This window comes from Plectropomus leopardus, chromosome 11, assembly GCF_008729295.1.
Source record: "Plectropomus leopardus isolate mb chromosome 11, YSFRI_Pleo_2.0, whole genome shotgun sequence".
In the NCBI taxonomy this organism is placed as follows: Eukaryota; Metazoa; Chordata; class Actinopteri; order Perciformes; family Serranidae; genus Plectropomus; species Plectropomus leopardus.
The window spans coordinates 14,910,845-14,923,897 of record NC_056473.1 but is presented as its reverse complement, the minus strand read 5'-3'; the positions used below and the strand labels follow the sequence as shown (position 1 = coordinate 14,923,897).

Below are 13,053 nucleotides of genomic sequence, written 5' to 3'. Positions count from 1 at the left end.
TAAAGTTTTACCTTTAATTACAAAGAAAAAAAAAAATTTTAATAATAGAGATAGAGTAGTCGCTGCTATTTTTGTAAACAGATCAGTGGCAGTTAACTTTTTCTTTCCATTATCAGTGATTCTGCAGACTGTTTTCTTAGTTACTGGATTCATCGGTTCATCTATGAAATGTCAGAAATTAGTGAAAATGCATAATTCCACAAAAAATATATTTTAATTGCTTTTTTTTAGTTATTAAAGTCCAAAACTCAAAAAACATTCAGTCTGACATCATAGGATACTGAGAAAACCAGCAATTATTCACATTAAAAAAGCTGGAGACACTGCTGTGTTGTTCAAAAAACGAGAGACCATGTTGGAGTGAGTAAATGAAATGAAGGTGCATTTTTACTCCTGTCCTGACTAAAACTGTGATGGAGAAATAGTTTTTATGCATGCATAAATTCAGTTGATATGAAATCTACAAAATGTCAGAACATCAGGTGAAACCAGAAGATGGACCTGAAGCTGGAGCTGATCTTGAAGAATTAAGCAAAGGGAAACTGGTGCTTTGATAAATGTTGATTTGTAATGCGCTCTACAGAATAAATGTTCAGTCCTCATTTCTGAAAAAACAACAAGCAACTTATCCACTTTTAGGAGCAATAAAATAATTCTACAACTTATGAATTTGTTATACAAAGTAATCAAATAACTCATAATTTTTGTCTTCAGTCCTGACACACACACACACACACACACACACACACACACACACACACACAATTCAGAAGCAGCAAGAATTTTACAGTTATTGGTAAAATAAATAAATAATTAAAAATTACATGGCACACAACTTAAACCCACACTCTGACCTTTGACCGTGATCACGTACAAAAATTAATATTCTACTTCACTTGCTGTTTAGAGAATTCAGCCGGGTCCCAATTTTGCCTGGGTGGGGCTTTGATTTCCACTGAGGCTACCCGTGCTAAAAATACTCCCGCAGTACTCCCTCCCTGCAGTGTAAAGTACTTTATGTGATATAAGGTGGCCACGCTGCCAAAGGCGCCGGGTCGAAACCCTGCAGCCTAGAATTAGGTGAAGGATAGTGTTTCTACTGAAGGTGTGAGCTTAATACTAGAAAAGCTCGGCTGCTGATCCCTGCTGTGCAGCCACAGAGGTCAGGTCTGTCCTGCTTTACTGCACTGACATCAACAACTACTGCTGCCCAACTGTGTGAATGTTTGGAAACATTGTTTGGCCATTGAGAAAAAGGCACTGCATTAGAAATGACACTCTGCACCAATGGAGCTACGGTAAAAATCCCAGACTTCAAAAAGCCTGGTGAGGATGCTCGAGACGAGCTAGGGCAGATGGCACATCTCATTACTGATTTCATTCCTTAAATATTTCTCATTTTAAGGAGGAATAAAAGCCCTAAGATTTTTTCTAACTTCTCCACACCAGCTCTTTGTGCGTGAGGTGGAGAACAATCAAGCAAGATTGACTGATGAGCTTTAAAAACTGTAAGAGCCAGGGTGTATGATGCACCGAAGCAGCAACAAGGTCATTTTGGATTTAATTAATTTAAAATGTAAAGTAAAACATCTATTCACTGGTTAATGGCAGTGCTTTCAAATTTTATTTCTGCTCTCGTACTTTTCAGGGTTTCATTTTTTTTCTTCCTTTTCTTTTTTCCTGAAAATAAAGGAAACTTAAATGGTCTGATTATGAATAGAAATGACCTTTTTCTCTAAGAACAAAGTTTTGTGGGGTTTTTTAATACAAAGAAAATCCATTTTGTGAAATCCTTGTATATAGATTGAATGGAACAAAACTTTTTTGCATGTTGTAATTTATTTTGTGAAACTGAGATGTGCAATAACATAGAGTGTATGATAAATTTGCACACACTTGAGTTAATATATCAGTATACTTTCAGAATTATTTGTTAATGTTTTTATTATTTTGTTGTATGTATACTGTGTGAAATGTGTCATTTCCTACTGTGCAAAATTATTTATAGGCTATATTTCTTTATATGTTGTGTGTGTGTGTTTTTCAGTTATCCTGTACAAAAATCAATCATGAACAAATACTATCTGTATAATCAAAAGGTGTATAACATATATAGATTTTACATTATTTTAGTGTTATTTTATCTATTTGATGTTTTTGTAATATTTTATCTTTTTTGGCACTCAAATCACTTTTTCTTAATTTTTCTCTGCTTCTGACTCTTCAACTGCTGTCATGGGATTAATAAAGTCTTATTTTAGCTTATTTTATACATATATTAAAGTGTCTACTTTTAGATACAATAAAACAAGTGGAACCTGAATACACTCACGTCCAGAGTGCTAAATTACTTCTTTGTCAAACGCACGCTCCCAAAACACCAGTTCAAGACCCAAGCTTCTGGTTCCACTTTAGGCATGATATATGAAACCCTACCCTACTTAGCGCACACACACACACACACACACACACACACACACACACAGCGACATAGACATACACACAGCATGATGTGTGGCTCAGACACAATAGAAGCGTTGTTTTGGGTCGGGCCCTCAGGGGAGCTGATGTGGGCGGACCCTGTGGTTTCGGTCACAGAGGAGAAATGGGGGGGGGGGGGGGGGTCAGCAAGCCAAATATCAGCGAGGAGGGTCGGTGGTGAGTTTGGGCCGAGCCAACAAACCACTCCACAGCTGACCAAAGAGGAGAAAAAGGAAAGTGGATCCAAAATGGCCACCTGAACCCCCGACCGCACTGATCCCGAATTTGTCAACAGCCATGTAGGCAGGATGCGAAAGGGAGAAAACACTTCAGTTACACAGCTGCTCCTCATATTATCGACGATAGGAGCGATCATCAAATGCAGTTCACTATCAGAGACCATCACCATGCAGGCCTAATGCACCAAGAATAGTGTTGCAATAGGAAACATTGAGCTAATCAACATCAGCCATCAGTTTGATTAAGACAATGGAACTTCTTCTATTTGCAACTGACCTCTAGGCTGTTAAAAATCATATATATCATATATATATACATATATTGGGGACACTTCCCCTGTAATATTCAAAAAAAAATTCAAATACTCAAAATGTCACCCCCAATATGTTGATTAAAAAAGAAAGGAAAAATATCTATGCCACAAAAGGAAACCATGAACCATTGTCCAAAATATTCACTTGCACATGGAATCAAAATTATGAATAACAAATTGCCATTATTATAACTGCCGACTGTAATTACGGCAGTTTGTGCAATAGGTTGTCTCATTTGCTCGACTGCTGTGGGAGGAATCAATGTCAAACACTGTACTGTCCTTCTATTTTATTATTTCATCATTTCATTTTTGGTTTTTACTTTTTTTCATTGATGAAAGTCATGGGTCTTCAACAGGGGGTCACTGATGTTAGAGTAAAAAGCTACCCATGAATCCTTTCTCCAATGATCTATTTGCTGTATTAATATATGAATTTGTCAATAACTATTATTTTAAAAGCTTAGCACTGAATGCATCATCAAAAGATATGTTTAAATACGTTAAACTTTAATGTAGACCCAGTTTAATACGCAACTCAATTTAATATACGTGCAGGGGGTCCCTGCTCCATCTGAGGGTCATTGGCCTGAAAAATTTTGAAGACCCCTGGTTTAAGGAGCGGACAATTTAGAAAAGATTTTCACCTTTATCTTTTTTTTTTGTTTGTTTCCACATATCTAAATGTTGCAGTGTTTCCTTTTTCATTGTTAGAAAAGAGAAAAAACTAAAAAGCAAAATGCAAAAAGAGGCTCTTGTTGTGCACCAAAGTCTCTCAGACTACTTAAAAAGAAATATTATTTGTGCTGCAAATGTATTTTTAATATTCAGAATAAACACAGATAAAGTTGTGGATATTTTTTGTATTATAACGATAAATAATGACCTCTTTTGAGAAAATTTCTAAAAATCTCAAAAATCAAATTATGTTGAGGACAAGTGATTTTTTTCAACCATTTTGGCAGATGTTTTAGGAAAAAAAACAACATTTTCAGACAAGTTAATTAGAGATGCAGTGCAGCGTATATCAAAGCCATGTGTGTGACGGTTCAGTGGAGACAAACAGTTTTCATCACAGTCCGCATCTTTGAAGAGCTGTGTCAAACACGCTCCACTGGCTTCAAACATGATCCATCTTGGCTCTGACTCAGGCGGCATCTTGTTTTTTTCATTACAGTTATATCATGTCGGCCTCTGCCAGATGCTAAATTATCAGGTGAACAATTTGGCATTTAACTGAAACCCTAGTCAAAAGTGAGGACTTGATAAAATCACTATTTAATCTGATTCTTTTGGACGACGTTCAGAACTGTTCCGGCAAACCACATTGCATGCACCCCTACCATATGCTGGTTGGCCCGCAGCCAAACTGAGCAGGCATATCCCACTGACTGTATTTGTAGTCAAGACCCACAGGCTGTGGCTGATCATTAGTAAAGAGATCCCTATCAATTACAGAGGAAGAGATTGAAACCAACCACAAGAGGTCCAGGGGGAGCTGGCCTGTTGGCAGAGCCAAGGAGAGCAGCACTGACCACCAAATGCACAGATGCACAAAAGTCAATTTAAAGTTCAAGTTTTAAAAATGAAGTTTATGTTTGGAACAAATGTCTTTTAACACACACAGTTCAAGTTCAATAAGTGTTTATGCACCAGTATCCGCCTTGCCAGTCGGTATAAAAGGTCCGCGCGTGGAACAAGGGGACATTGATGTCTCGCCTTAAAGCTACAGTAAATATCTTTTATATTTGCTGAAATTGTCACTCTCCTCTGACAGCAGTACACAAGAAAAAAATCTGGTTTCTCTGGCTCCTCCTAGTGTTGCTAATGGCATTTGCAAAAATCCACTGCGCCTGAACAACCAATCAGGGCCTCTAACATAGCTGTCAATCACTACTCCCTGAACAGTCCTCACCCACACGAGCTCTGACTCAGTTCAGAGAAGGTAAATGATTGTTATTGACATGTTATGCTGTAGTTATTGTTTAAGAAGCGCTGCCGATGTATATCTTACAAGTCACATGAAAGGCAGACGCTGTTGTGTTAAACGTCACACTTGTCAAGCTTCTTTTAGTTCTGCATTGCTGGCATGCTGTCTAAAATCACACATTGGAGCGGCACGATGCTGCTGTTGGTTCTGTGTAAAAATGCAAAGGAGGCATATAGAGGGGACTGAGTAGTGGCCTTATAGTTCGATCTCTGTGTAAAAAAAAAAAGGGCTACAAACAGAGACAAAGCTCATACCGGCACACAATCACAGCTCAAGCTGCCAATCCCATAGAGGAAGGCAAACATAGTGCCAGAGCCAAGACTTTGTTAATTAGCCAATAAGCTTAACTCTTGTAGCTGACCCCACTCGCCTGTTAAGCTGTCATCACAACTACTTCTACCTGAGTGTATGAATCCATAAGTCCTCTACTACACACAAGCAGGTCAGGCCCACAGGGCTCACAGGGCTGGAGGTTTGGTCATGCTTTATAGCTTCATGTGAAGCTTAGCTAAAAAGCCTACAGATGACTTAGCCTTCAGACTGTTACTGACAGGCCTGGGTCGGTAGCTAAACTACGAATTATAAAAGAAATATTTTTTTCCCCTGAAATAAAAGGAATCTCACAGCTAATGTTTAATTTCAGGTAAGGCATCATTGAATATTTGCAGCCCAGGTGTTGATGCTTAATACACAGAGCTACACTGGGCGAGGATGCACATGATTACTCCCAACTAACTTGACCCCCTCCACAGGGAAAAAACATACTTTCCACAGTTTGAGTGGCGGTAACAGCAGAGATGTTGAAACAGGCTTTCAGCGGCACGGGGGAACAAAGTAAAGCCTGGCAGAATGTCTCTATTGTCACAGAGGAGCAGGGTTAGAGGAAGGCTTGGCCTCGCTCTGACCTCCTCCAGCTGGGGAAGCCATTATATGGGTGATTGGGTGCCCAGCTCTGGCCTGGCTTCAACTCAAGACACAGTGCAGACGCCTCCAAACTGGACAACACAGGCTTAAACACACAGTACAAGGACAAGGCTCATAAAACAGAAGCTGCACAAGAAGCTGCGGGGGTCACAAGGCAGTGTTGGTGTGGAGGAAACAGTCTGTCAGATACAAGCCTGTCTCCCTTTACTGTGTATTAACTATGTACACAGTACAATTTATTTCTTAGACTTAATGGCTTTGACGATAGGTGTCTTTATGAAAAGTGAACTACAAGCTTTAAAAGCCGCTCAAGATGTGTATTTAAGCTGTTTTTTTTACCCCTTAAGCCCGAGAGACCCCGGTACGGGGGCGGGGCAAGATTCTGAGAAGAATGAGGTCGAAGCACATGCTAATCATGTAGCAACCTACGCATATTGCATATCCACTTCACCAGAAGAATCTCAACTACAAGCCTAAAATGACCACTTCCACATGAACAGAACACAGGTTCAATAACAAGCAACTAAATGAGCAAACAGCAAAAACAACATAGCGCCGCATACCGACAAAGATGAGACCAGAAATCTCTTGCAACGATACGACCAAAACTCACTGAACTACCAGCCGAAATAGGGCTGCAGAGCATAAAGCAAAAACTGGAAATTATGTCTTACCTTTGCTGTTTTGTGGTCATAATCATTGTTTATGTGCAAAAAAAAGGTTATGGACAGGTAACTCTGTACCTGTGTTGCATAGCAACGACTTCCATAACATAACCCCCAAGGGTAATGATCAGATGTTGTACTATGGATTTTAAGAGGCTTTGGGTTGCAGCTGCATCATTTCAGAGGAATATTCATTCTAAAAGTGGAAAAAAAATTAGGCGGAAAGAAAAAAAAAATCATTTTCTGCTGTGTGCTATCATCATTTACTCGTATCCCGTAACATATATGCTGATTCTAACATAATTTGCATTGATCTCACAGGTGTTACCTTCACAGTGATACCAAGATCATACAAATACACCTTGTAATTACTGAGATATACTCAATTTATTTTGGGTATGTCACATCATGGTTTAACTGTGCATCCATGTGGAGGCAAACGTCAGGCTCCCAGGTGAAAGTCCAGGGTTTGTTGGGCCCATCTAGTGCCCTTATCGCTCACTCTACAACCACCGTCATGCTCCTTATATCACATCATTACGCGCAGTGTTTCAACATGACGACATCCAGCAGCGCATCATATGGATGCGACAGGTGCCATCAGGACGACCAGCGGTGTATCATACAACCATGAAAGGGGCCTTTTGCCATTGGTATCATGCACCAAAATCACTGCCTGAGAATTTGAATTTAGCTGCTTATTTTACTTTGATGTACTTGTCATGATGTAAAAATGTCATGAGGAGAAACATATTAAGCTTATCTTGTACCACTCTGACAGGATTTGGCATTATAATAATCATTTCCCACATGTTTGGTTGTTGCTATAAGCCTGAAATGTATGAGCAACGGAGAAAATGGGATTTAAATCCCTGTTTTTTTCTCCGGGGGAGGACCCACAGCCCCCCCTTTTTTATTGTGTCCCCCTCCCATGCCTCTCATGCCTTAACACCCTCGCTGATGGGTGACTGTTAAATAGTCTCTGACTGCCTGTCAACATCATGAATGTTCAGTGATCATGAAAAAACATGAGAGAGCAACGTCCCATCAAATCTAGGAGTTGCATGCTGTCTGACTTGAAAGCTCAGTCAGTCTTTCAACAGATGTGTAGTTCTTAAATCATCCCCAGCACTCAGATATCTCCTGAGACTTAACTCGTGTCCAGTTTAAGCACTTTAGTTGAATTCATAAATTAGTCACACAGGTGTCCGTTTTATAAGCACTCTGCAGCAGTACAGTGTGCCGGTAATTGAGCCCGATCTCATTTGCGAATGAAACACATGAATTGTACAGTAATTCATACGAGCTCGGGCATAAAGCAGGGATTAGAGTGATGTTAAGTGTTCGTCAGGCGCCAGAGCCGCTCTAGGCGCATTAGATGGCTGACTAAGTTGGCACAAGGGCACTGTGCCCATGCCAGGCCCCCGTTAACAGTGGCTCGGCCCCCGGGAGGCAAAACAATACAGATAATGATAATTCAGTCATCAAAACTGAGGGAGCTTGATTGCACACTTCACTGGGTTTAATGTCGGCCAGCATCCCATAATGGTTTGGTTTGGATAAATGCATCGACTCTTGACTGCTTTTCTCTTTTTGTACTGCAGGCTCAAAGAGACAAGGTGAATTCAGATTAATGATTGCTAACGAGGCAGCTATGAATGTTAGCAGACAGATTATTGTTTGGGCTATTTCCCTGTTTATTACAGGCTTTTATTTCCCATCCTCTGTGTCTCTTATTTTTAGCTACAAAATGACAGAGGATAGGGGAGCATTTCCATTCCACAGCATGTCTGGTGCCCACATTCTTTCTTCTGATGTTCCCTCACTCTGGCCTTGAACGTTTTTTTCAGTAGCCAGCGTACCAGTTTAATAAGGACTAAGTGCTTTGACGGTATTGAGAAAGCCTTTTGTATGCAGCAAGCCTTTGTATATAAACCTTCACACTGTGTGGCCGCAACTCAACATAAATGCAAAATTGTCAAGGAAATGTCAGGCCTTCACCTGCTTGGCTTGTTATGAAAGTCCAGGCAGAAAGGAAGTCTTTGCAGCAGCAGTCAACTGTTTGGTAATACAGCAAGCTGACACAATCTTAAAGACTTCTTGATGAAGCTTTTAAAAACTGAGGCGGCAGTTGGGTGAAGGAAAACAAAAATCTTCTGCATTGCATAGCACTGCATAGCGATGCAGTGCCTATTCATTAGAACTGTCACAGGCACATAGGTCACCGGTGAGTAGCGGACAACTTTGTTTAGGATTCTACAACATTCACTTTGGGATTTTAGGACATAGGATGATTCTAGTATTTTAAAATATTTCTAGGATTTTAGGATGTCTCTAGAATTTCAGCACATTTCTAGGACTTAAGGAAATTTCTAGGATTTAAGTATCTTTCAGGATTTTAGGACATGTCTAGGGTTTTAGGAGATTTCTAGAATTTTAGGAAGTTTCTAGGACTTAAGGATGTTTCTGGGAATTTCAGACATGTCTAGGATTTTAAGATAGTTGTAGGATTTTAGGACATTTCGAAGATTTTAGGAAATTTCTGGGATTTTAGGGTATTTATAGGACTTAAGGACATCTCTAGGATTTAAGGGCTTTTCTAGGATTTAAGGGCATTTCGAAGACTTAAGGACGTTTCTCAGATTTTAGGACATTTCTAGGATTTTAGGGTATTTATAGGACTTAAGGAAGTCTCTAGGATTTAAGGGCATTTCGAAGATTTAAGAACGTTTCTCAGATTTTAGGACATTTCTAGGATTTTAAGATGTTTCTAGGATTTTAAGATGTTTCTAGGATTTTAGCACAATTCTAGGATTTAGCACATTTTTAGAATTTTAAGACACTTAAAGTGCAGGCAGAGAGGAAGTCTTTGCAGAGAGAGCCAAGTGTAGCTGACACAATTTTAAAGGCTTCTTGATGAAGCTTTTAAAAGCTGAGGTGGCAGTTGGGTGAAGTAAAAAAAAAAACCCACATAGCATAGCGAGGCCATGTCTATTCATTAGAACTGTCACAGGCACTTAGGTCTCCGGTGAGTAGCAGGAAGCTAACAGTGTGCCAACAGGGGGTGAACGTGGCTTGGAGGCTAACAGCGACATCATCCACACTTAAGCTCAGGGCTACAGTGCACGGAGGGGTCAGCCATGTTAGGCTAAGTGAGCGCTCAGTGGCTAATTGGCTCTGTTACATTTGATCATAGAGCCAAACTAACCTGGGAGAGCTGAGCGGACTGAACTCCTTTCAGCAGGAGGTGGAGGACGAGGTGAGGGATGGTATTGTTCGGGCTTTAATGCGCTTGCCATTTGAGTGCCAATGATCAAATCTAGTCATAGTTGTAGAGGATTCTGAGCAAAATTGCATTTTAGTTGTAGTGAACACATGCCGCTGAAGGGTGCGAAATAAAAAGACTTGGAGGCAAACACAAAATAAACCTGAGGAGCTTTCTGCTGTGCAGCTGAAAGTGATCTGTCATGTGCACTACACCAGGAATCCGTATTTACCAGGCTGGCCTTCCACTCCTGTCTGAATTACATTCCTTTCACAAAATACAAAAAAATTTGATATCTTATGAATTTTGGATGCTTTGCCTTTGCCAGTGACACACAACAATGCTTTAAAACTACATGTGAGCAAGGTTGCCCGTTAAAGAAGGATTCCAAAAATGTGGCAAAATTGATTTAAAAAATTCCTGGAGTTGAAGGATGGAAAGAAAATCCCATCATCATACAGCAGAGGAGGGAGCATCGTAATGAAATGAGGAAACATTATTGTAACAAGTTAACAAATAGAGGAAAAAAAAGGGTGTGGAGCTTTAGCGCTCAACAGTTTTCAATATAACCCACTGAAGGAGAACTCACTTAATTAAGTATTAAGCCTCAAGTATTAAGCCATCTATTGATCAACTCCCCTCATTTAATCTAAACACATTATGGAGGGGGGTGTCAATCTCCTTATGTGGGGTTACAACTCAAAAAGAAATGCATTACCACAGCGGTGCATGAAAGACATTTTTACAATGCATCTTCAAGGACTGCAGCAATCCACATGAATGTTTACAAGGCCTGGCGTTATTATCCATGCTAACACTGAATGATTCAGTGTACCTGGTTATATTGCACATTTATCTCATTTGTTTTTGTCTTTGCTTTAAGTGTTTGCAGCATGATCAATGCCACTAGTCCTCAGGGATAGCAGCTCCACTAATTAGCAAAAGGTAGAGCTGAACTCAGTGGCAAGCATTGTTTTTTCCCCTAAAGCAGAGGGGAAATGTGCAGGAAATCTGAGTCATTTTTGGGAATCACTGGATAAAATATTTCAGGCTGTATTTAAAAAAGAACTGTAGTGTTGATGATTTTTCTGTGTGTGTACAGTCTCTTTGCCAGTTCAGTAAGAGGCCTGAAAACAATTAAATGATAATTGCAATTAAATGATGAAATAATAAGAAATTCTGACAAAAATAAATGAGGTTGTGTTCAAGTTACTTACACCCCTTCTCTATCGATAGGTTTCTTTCCAGTCTCTGTACCAAGCTATTGACCAAAAATAAATTGGTTCAGAACCCTTAAAGTTGGTTCTCAGCTTGAACCAAAAAATAGCAAGGACGCCACATGTGACCACCCTTTTAAAAAAAAAAAAAATGAAAGAAACTTGAAAATACAAAAATTAAATATAAGGAAAAATGTAGAGTTTATGTGGAGCATAAGAGAAAGTGAAAAGGCAAAAACCATCCAGGGTACAGTACAAAAACAAGAAGCTGATGAAATCTGCACATACTGAATTTCTGTTTCTGTTTTTTGTTTTTTTTTTTCTACCCTATTGTTTGTTATTTATGATTATTTTTTGTAAGTTAAGTGGTGGGGGGTGGCAGGAGAGGCTTGCCCTTGTCACCAAATGTGTTAGGTCCAGCAATATATTCACTGTGATGAATTATCCAAGAACAAACTGCAGCCAACAGGAACACTCGTTTTTAAATGACCGTGTGCACAAACTGGCCATGAGATTTAAAAGGAGCAGATTCAGAAGCAAAGCAGGGTCGAGCTCTGTAAGTAGCTGAATGGGAAAGAATAGGAAACCTGTACATGTACTGGAAAAAAACATGAAAAGAAGACACACTTAAAGATGTCCCCCAGCATCTCCTTCCACTCACAACCCCTTTGATTCGACAGGAAGATGTCACAACAGTTTTGAACACACACACACACACACACACACACACACACACACACACACACACACACACACACACGCTTTTCCTTTTAAACCAATTTCCGTACTGTAGATAAGAGGCAAAGCTACCTGTCTTTCAACTAAAGACACTGTGTTCTGTATTCTGCCTCAGGCTGCCCCATTCTGGCCCACTTTACTGTATCAATAACAAAGTAAAACCTTTAAATGAGAGAGATAAAGCGCTCCTCTGATATCATCATGATTACTATGTGCACATAACAGTAAAGAGGAGTGTTAGATGGTTTTAGATCTGGCTTGCTGTGGGGTGAGAGGGGGCAGGCGGAGGCATGCTGGGAGACCAGCGCTTTCCTGCGTTCGTGGTGCAGATCAGAGAAGCAGAGCAGAAAGGAGAAAGGGAAACCTGTGTTTTTACTGATTGATATTGTGATCTAACGAGCAAAGGATCTGTCAAGTGTAATTTTAGATGTTCAAAGGCCCTCTGGAGAGGATGTGTTCAGAAAGGAAAAAACAAAATACAGGTACAGCTGTTCTGGCTTTATGTGAGTGAAGAGTAAATGAGTGACAGCAGCCCTTCAGTCCAAAACCCGTCACTGGACACTTGCTCCATTCTCTTGTTTGTTTGGGTTTCTTTGTAATGAAATGTGCTCTATAAATAAAGTTGCCTTGCCTTAGAAAATCAACAATGTGCAAGTTTTTCAGTGATGTTACTGAGCGGAAGAATGACCATACTTTGCAGCCTGCAGGTCTGAGCTGTTGTTAGTTGTTGGCAGGCCAAATGTGGCCCCTAACAGGGTGTTGGATGGTCCCCAACTATTTTCTAATTCACAAAAAACATGAAGTGATTCACACTGAGATTTGTTTTGGGTTTTTTTGTATACATAAGGTGCCAGAGCGCTTAAAACCATATCGAAACAGAGCTTGTTTATCAAAAAGAGTACCAGTGGAGGATCCCCCGCACCCCAGACAAAGCTCCTTGCTAAGCCCCTAATGTCCTAAAATCCAAGAAATGTTCTAAATCCTAGAAGCATCCCAAAATCCAAGAAATGTGCATAAATCCTAGAAATGTCCTAAAATCCTAAAAATGTCCTAAAATTGAGAAACATCCCAAAATCTGAGAAACATCCTACCATCTAAGAAATGTCCTAAAATCCTAGAAACATCCAAAAATCTGAGAAACATCCTACCATCCAAGAAATGTCCTAAAATCCTAGAAATATCCCAAAATCTGAGAAACATCCTACCATCCAAGAAATGTC

General features: G+C 39.8%; 1 protein-coding gene across 5 annotated transcripts in view; it reads right to left on the bottom strand.

Moving 5' to 3' along the window:
* Positions 1-13,053, bottom strand: part of LOC121950463 (transcription factor SOX-6-like) — a 155,199-nt gene that overhangs the window by 89,974 nt on the left and 52,172 nt on the right. The gene's annotated exons all lie outside the window — the stretch shown is intronic.